This window comes from Melanotaenia boesemani, chromosome 4, assembly GCF_017639745.1.
Source record: "Melanotaenia boesemani isolate fMelBoe1 chromosome 4, fMelBoe1.pri, whole genome shotgun sequence".
Taxonomy (NCBI): domain Eukaryota; kingdom Metazoa; phylum Chordata; class Actinopteri; order Atheriniformes; family Melanotaeniidae; genus Melanotaenia; species Melanotaenia boesemani.
This window is the reverse complement of record NC_055685.1, coordinates 28,108,711-28,116,347: the sequence shown is the minus strand read 5'-3', so window position 1 is coordinate 28,116,347 and position 7,637 is coordinate 28,108,711. Positions and strand designations below refer to the sequence as shown.

The window sequence follows — 7,637 nt, the reverse complement described above, 5'->3', positions numbered from 1 at the left end:
CAAGAAAAATCAAACTTCTTCTGTTGGTTGAGCTGAAGATGAACTTATATCCTCTAGATTTACTTATTAGCTTCATCTTGGCCAGATACAATTAGACTTCAACAACAGCAGGTTTAAAATGACAAACACCAGAAAATACAACATTTTTAAATCAAATAATTCAACTCCCTCTAAATACACCTGTTAGAAAATCAGACTGATAAACACCCAATGACCAATGAAGATCTTGAGCAAAAGAAGCATAAATAAAACATTACATGTTTACAACTGAAAATAATTAAACTGTAAAAAATTTGCTAAATGAAAAGAAGCAATCAGAGTTCTCCTGTTACATTAAAATAACCAACTTTTCAGTGGTGGCATAAATAAGCTGAGAGAAACAAAGAAGTTTAAAAGAATAGAAGTGGGCAACCAGAGGAATCTCTCAGGCTCACTATTTTCCAGCTGGTGGCCATGGTTCCTCATTTGATGTTTTTTTTTTTACCTCCTTTTAGACTTTACTCTGACTTGGCTTCCTCTTTGTCTTCACAAAGTATTTTTCAGCTGTGCTCATGACGAAGGTGAGGAGGTTTTAAAAAAAGAATGGGGGAAAATAGTAACTGCTCTAAGAATACCGGTGATTATATTGTCTGTTTGTGGTAGGCCACAATGCTATTCAGATGGTCCTGCAGGGCCTGTGAAGGGCTGAGGTCCTTCACGTGGCATGTGTTGCTGCATGACTTGTCCTTGTCACACAAAAAAGATTCATTGCTCTTTTAGATGATTGTTTTTTTATGAGTTGCTATCCATGTCACAGAGTACACTTTAAAAATGGATCCCTTTTCCGTCCTTGACACCGTTAATTATATTTCTGTGTTTTTTTTTAAGTCAACACATGCTTCTTCCATCAGAATGGATAATTTTAGTTGAGTGGATGTAAAAGTTTGGGACACCTGGCGCCATGCAGATTACTTTCCATGACATTACACTGGCATCCATATCCATGAGTTTTCAGATGAATATATCATAAAATATTTCATGTTTAAGCTTCTATGTTGATAGGTACCACCTCTCAGCTTACTGTACAATATTTGTGTGCTTTCCACTTACGTTTTTGAAGGAGCAGCCAAACGTGGTTCAAATCATGGCAAGATTTTTAATTGTAGTGTTGCGGTAATTTAGTTGCCTTATGCAAGTAAACAGACTTTCCACCAGTCCCCCCTCAACTACCACTAAATAAGGATAGATAAATAAATGAATAAATAAATGGACCAGGGCTTTTACCACATAGTCATCAAAAGAGACCATGTACTGACATTGTACTCAGATGTAAAAACCTTCTTTCTTCTGTTTCAGATCTGTGATTCATCTGGTTTTGAAATGTGGTTGTATGAAGGCTGAAGGGGATTTAGAGAGATTCCCAATAACAAAGACTTTTTGTGAATAGCTATGTTTGAACACATATTTAAAAAAAGAAAAGATCACACTAGGACCATTTCTCTGGTTCTGTCTGTAGTTCTACTTCTTGCATTTCTTTGTAACTGTGAGTTGCATGTTTGAAACAAAGATTCTTGTGGTTAGACTTGCGCAGAATTCTGTAAAAGTCTTACGCCTTTTAAAAATTTTCTTTAGACATTTTTTACTTTTTTGCTCCTTGTCATTCCAGTACTATTTTTAAATGAATAGGTGTGCTTGTGAATTGGTTTATAACAACTAACTCAGTATGTCTACACAACTGACATCTTAGCAATAAACCAACTGAAGAAACATTTGTTGAGTTGCATTGATGGGAAATACCAAAGTTATTACAGCGTGATATATATAAATTAGTAAGCAATGTGCAAATATTCAGCAAAGGCCCGAAACAGGTCCGGAGAGATACATCTGACCTTAAGTTTATCGATCCAATTTTCACAGAAGCCTCATCAGAAATGGTCTCCATTAAAAAAATGTTCCTGTCAAGAAGCCATTATTAAGTGAGCTAAACATGGAGAAAATGTTGAGATATACTAAATCAGTGGTACTCAAACTTTTTGAGCCACGAGCCCCAAGATAACATACGTTGGTGTTCACGACCCCAACCCCACACGATGACTTAGTGATTAATTGTGTGACGATCAAATAGGTCATCTTGGTGCCATCCTATAAATGTAAGGAGGATAAAGGGGTTTTTGGCAGTTTACCGCTGTGACAAGGTACTTACATGCCCAAATTCAGCTTCTCTTGTGTAGATAATGTCAAATTCGGATTAATAATATGGCTTGTGTACTAACTTTGCTGTTTATGAGTTAATGTATTAAAAAATTAAGGGGCTAATTTCAAAAACTTGTCTCTTCATTAATAGTTTATTTTGAAAGCCCTGGTAAAAATCCCAAATTTATTTGATAAATGTAGGCCTTTTTTTTTTTTTTTTAGAATTATCTGGTGACCCCCGTGAGGGTCCCGACCTCCAGTCTGAGAACCACCATGCTAAATGATACAAGAACTGGACTGAAAATCAGTGGCAACAGGTCTTATGGTGTAATGAATTCTAATGAAGTCCAGACCTCAACTTTTCTGAAGCAGTGTGGGATCATCTTGACAGAGAATGTAACAAAAGCCAGCTTACACCCAAAAAAGAGCTTTGGACAGACCTACATTGTGTTGAGCAGTCACGCTCTACATGCCTGTGTATATATATATATATATATATATATATATATATATATATATATATATATATATATATATATATATATATACACACACACAGGAGAACTAATAGGGAGCAGGTGGAGCAAGTAGCTAATTAAACCAGATATACAAATGAACAGGAAACAGAAAGCAAATCAGAATATACAAGAGAAAAACTCTACAAAATAAAAAAGACTGAATCTTGGCTACAGCTAAACAAACCCAAACCAGAAACCCACAAGGCATGACACACGGTAGCGGCATCTAGAAGGCATCATCAGTCATTATGTGGCTGATGATGATGGTGGCCTTCTTTTTTACCTGAGACTCCCCAAGTGAACTCAGATCTCTGAGTTTGACTCCAACTATCTTTGAAAAGCTCCTAACAATGTTATTTAGGCTGTTCCTATCCTAATAGAGAGTCCATAAAACCAAGAGACTTAGACATGTTAAAAGAGTCTAATTGTCTCAGTAAATAAATTTCCCGCTGACTTCTTTTGACCACAGACACGTTCACAGAAAAATTTCAATTAAGAGTCAATCACAGTACCCACATATTTATAGGACCCAAAAACCTGAGTGTCTTCTCCATGAATGATGCTTACTTTGTATTTACTGCTCTATGTTTAAAATCAACAATCATGTCTTTTTTTGCTTTTTTTTTTTTTTTGGTTGTCTATATCTAGACAATTATACCAGCCAGCAAATTTATTTAAAACTGTGCAGTCCTGTTTGGAGTAAACAACTTTCTAATTTCCCCTTCCTGTTAAATCACATTATTCAAAAAGAAAGCTCTCCCCTTAAAGAAGATCCAGTTACCTTTCTGCTGGTGCTAGGTGCAAACAAGCTGCTTTTGTATGTATTTATTCAGGCCCGAGGTTCTGCTGCTCTTGTGTGACACCCAGTGGCTTTCTAAGCTATTTCCTTCACACTTTCTGCACATAGTAGATGCTTTTATCAAAAGCAGTCTAGCAGTGAGGAACACACCAGAGCAATGTGGGGTTCAGAAACTTGCTTAAAGACACTGTTAGATGAACTCATGTTTGCTTAACACAGCTCAGTGCTCTAACCATTTGTTTCTGTTCTGTTAGACAACACACATTACAAAGATTATAACGATTATAACACACATTACAAAAATTATAATGATTAATGCTCACTCCACCCCAAAAGGAACATCTATTAGAGTGTCTGGGTGTCAATACACTGCAACATCAGTACAGAAACACCTGCTTGGAGTTGCAGAATGGAGAGTGAGTAACAGAGAAATATTCACAGTGCAATTTTAAAACCATACCTGGAATAAACCTTTTGTAAAGAGCTATCATTCAGAATTTAAGGCAGGGATTTCAAGGGCCGAGGACCACTGTCTTGCAAGTTTTAGATGTTTTCCTGCTCCAACACACCTGTTTAAATTAATCCAACAGCTTGTTGTCAAATTCTGCACAATGACCCATTCATTTGAGTCAGATGTATTAAAGCAGGAAAATGTCTAAAACCTAAGGTAGAGTAACCCTCAAGGATCAGAGTTTGACATCTGCTGATTAAAGAACTTTAGTTGATCTGTAGTTTTATTTTACTCGGGGACCTCCATGGCCACTAGATGGAGGCAGTGCGTGTAATGTGGCAAACGTTCAACCAGCTTCTCTGGCTGATTATGTTTGTTGATAGATACGTTATACACACCTGACTTTAGTGATACCACCTCAGTGTTGAAATGAAAGGAAGAACAACACACCTGTATGATATAGTCTATAGGTCGAGCAGCAACTCATGTTATAGAATATTTGTTGACTTATCTCAATAAAGTATGTTTACTTTCCCTTTGAAAACATTCCCATGTGGTAATGAAATAGCAACAATGCCAGTCTGTTTAAAGTGTCCAACAATATACTGTATTATTAACTGATTTAAGCATGAACCAGAATCCGGACAAACATAGATAATACACAACAACTCTATCACGTGTGCTCCCCGTCAAGCGAGGGATTTGCAAAATAGTGCGCCACCGCTTTTTGTGAATGATTCTCCTTCCTGCCACATAGTGAGCCACTGTTTCCGTGTGTGCCGGTATATGAGATCTCCACAGCATGTCTGCTGCCTGCACAGCCCGCTAGTAGCGGGTGAACTCCATCCATCGTGTCGACTGAACGTCAGTGAAAGTTGTCAGACTCGCCGTGTTGGAGCGGAACCATTGACTTCAAACAGCGGAGCAGAGACAGCAAAGGTCCAGGACACGAGGCGTCTGCAGGTAGCAGGAGGATTTTATTCATTTATACATAGATACATAGAGTATATAGTGTAGCCTATATAATGCGTGTGTTTGAGGTGAAGGGCTGTTAAAACTGCATTTTGACACTATAAATATTTTTTCTTTAACAATCATACTGAAAACATTTTCAGTATGATTGTCCTGAGACACAAAGATTTATCCACAGTACAGAAGTATTGAAAGGGGGAAAAATACTCTCTCATACTATCCAGCTCATCTTTTTATTATTCTTTTAAATGCAGGTTGTTTAATAATTTTAAAAATTGATTTTATCCGCTTTTATTATCATTGTTATTGTTATTATTATTATTTATTCCTATTACCAAGTGATGTCAAAGATCAGCATTGGCTGTAGCATGCACCTCTTGAAGATGATGGAATAACTTTGACTTATATTGACATAGTGCATCTTTATAGTGCCATAGAAATGTGCTCATTATATCCTATAGAGTACATCCAGATCACAAGTGTTGCTGATTTAGCAGGTTCTGTACTTTTTATGCTGTGATTTAAGGAAAAGTGTCATGGAAAACTATGCTTTGGGACTGGTCACACAGTGGCAAGCCGTGCAGGAAGCTTTAGTTTTTGGGAGTATTATATTCCCTTATAACAAAGCTTTTCAGAAATGTAGATGATGAAGTACCTCAAGCTGGTAAAAGTGTTTTGATAGCAGGCTCAGCCTTTTGTACATGCATCCTCTTCATTTTAACTAACCCTAACCCCCCTTCCACTCTTTTTTTTATCCCCCTCTTGTTTCATGTTGCTTCTTCACTGATGTTTTTGGACACCACGGTTGTTGCACTGGTTTAGAGAGTGTGTGTGTGTGTGTGTGTGTGTGTGTGTGTGTGTGTGTGTGTGTGTGTGTGTGTGTGTGTGTGTGTGTGTGTGTGTTTTAGCCAAAGAAATGCCTGTGAGCCAGGAAAACTGGTGCTAGAGTAGCACAAACGTTTTGCTGGTCTAGATCAAAGAACTACTTGCGTCAAAATCAGGGGGTGTGTTTAGGATGGCCAGTCAGACGGAGTGAAACAATCAGCTGAGGAAGTCAGCAAAAACAGCCGGCTGTTTTCTTAAGCATGTTCAAATGCTAAGACACCAGTTTGCAGGGAAAGTAAGAAAAACTCTGTAATTGCATGAGGAGACAAACTAACCCTACACCCTGGCCCTCAACAGAAATTCTATAGACTGTTAATGCAGTGGTGAGCATTAAGCAGTGTGTGCTGGCTGATATTTTTTGTAAAATGATGTACCTCATTCAAAACTTCTGGGACAAGTGAAAAGTTCCTAAAGTCTGAGTACTTTTGCCCTCCTTTCCTCTTATCAGAAATATGGCATTTTCCCCCCACCTTTAGTTTGCATCTCACTCCCACAACCTCCTCTGCGCCTCTGGCCATTAGTTATTCTTCAGTCTGTAATGGCTGTCAGATGAAATCCATTTCCCCACCAAAACGTGGCCACCTCAGCTGAAAAAGGGCCTGGACAAATATGATCATTTTTTCCAACAGAACTGCAATTTTTCACCTAATTATCCTCTTCTTTTTTTCTTTATTTTGCTCTGGTGAGCTCCATGAAAAAGCTGTCAGTGTTCACCATAAAGATCTAAAACCCAACACGATTTTCCCATCATTTTCTGATACACTCTGATAGAAGGGGCCCTAGTTCACAGTCCTTAAGAGACTTTAAGTAAGATATTTAACTCTGAATTGATGATGGAGCATATGGAAAACATGCTCTTTTTTTTTTTTTTTTTTTTTTTTTTTTTAATTCAACTGCCTTACGTCGGTTTTGATGTAAACTTTATTTTCTCTTTTGATTTTCCTCCCAAGTGTTTTGCAAGGTATTTGTGAATATTGAAAGTGATTGAAAGTTTTCTAGGTTTTTGTGATTATACTGCAACTTTGTCTTCTCTTCTTATGAGAACAACTGGGTTTTTATAAAAGGCTGAAACCACATCAAGTGGGTGTACAAAAAAAAAAAAACAGTGATGGAAACACGGCTGTTTCTCTTTCTTTTGGTCACTACCAACAGCGCGTGACCATAGGTGAGGGTAGGAACGTAGATCCACCAGTAAATCAAAAGCTTCGCCTTTTGGTTCAGCTCAAGGGGGATCCAGTACTCCATTCTTCCAGAGCACACCTGACAGAACTCCCTAGGGGACATGGTCCAACACCTTCTCCAAGTCCACAAAGCACATGTATGGCTAGGCGAATTCCCATGCCCCATCCAGGACAGACAAGGCAGAGGGTGTAGAGCTGGTCCACTGTTCCACAACTGGGACAAAAACCACACTGCTCCTCCTCAATCCGAGGTTTGACTATCCAACGGACCCTGAATAGACCTTACTAGGGAGGCTAAAGAGTGTGATCCCCCTGTAGTTGGACCATACTCTCCATTCTCCCCTTCTTGAGGACGGGGACCACCACCCCAGTCTGCTAGTCTAGAGGCATTGTCCTTGATGTCCATACGATGCATACCAACAAAGACAGCCTCACAGCATCCAGAGCCTGAAGGAACTCCAGATGGATCTCATCCACCCCGGGGCGCTGCCGCAGAGGAGCTTTTAAACCACCTCAGCAACCTCAGCACTGGGGATAGGAGAGCCCACCCCGGGTCCCCAGACTGCTTCCTCATTGGAAGATGTGTTGTTGGGATTACTATTACTATCATTTTTATTTGTTTATTTTTTTATACATTTTTTTTACAATATTTGCACCAC

The 7,637-nt window shown here is 38.6% G+C and overlaps 1 protein-coding gene across 1 annotated transcript in view; it reads left to right on the top strand.

Moving 5' to 3' along the window:
* Nucleotides 1-4,743: 4,743 nt before the first annotated feature.
* The window catches only part of add3a (adducin 3 (gamma) a), a 104,812-nt gene continuing 101,918 nt past the window's right edge, over nucleotides 4,744-7,637 (top strand). Inside the window, exon 1 of the mRNA XM_041982172.1 lies at nucleotides 4,744-4,903. The gene's annotated coding sequence lies outside the window, so the exon portion shown is untranslated. The remainder of the gene's footprint in view (nucleotides 4,904-7,637) is intronic.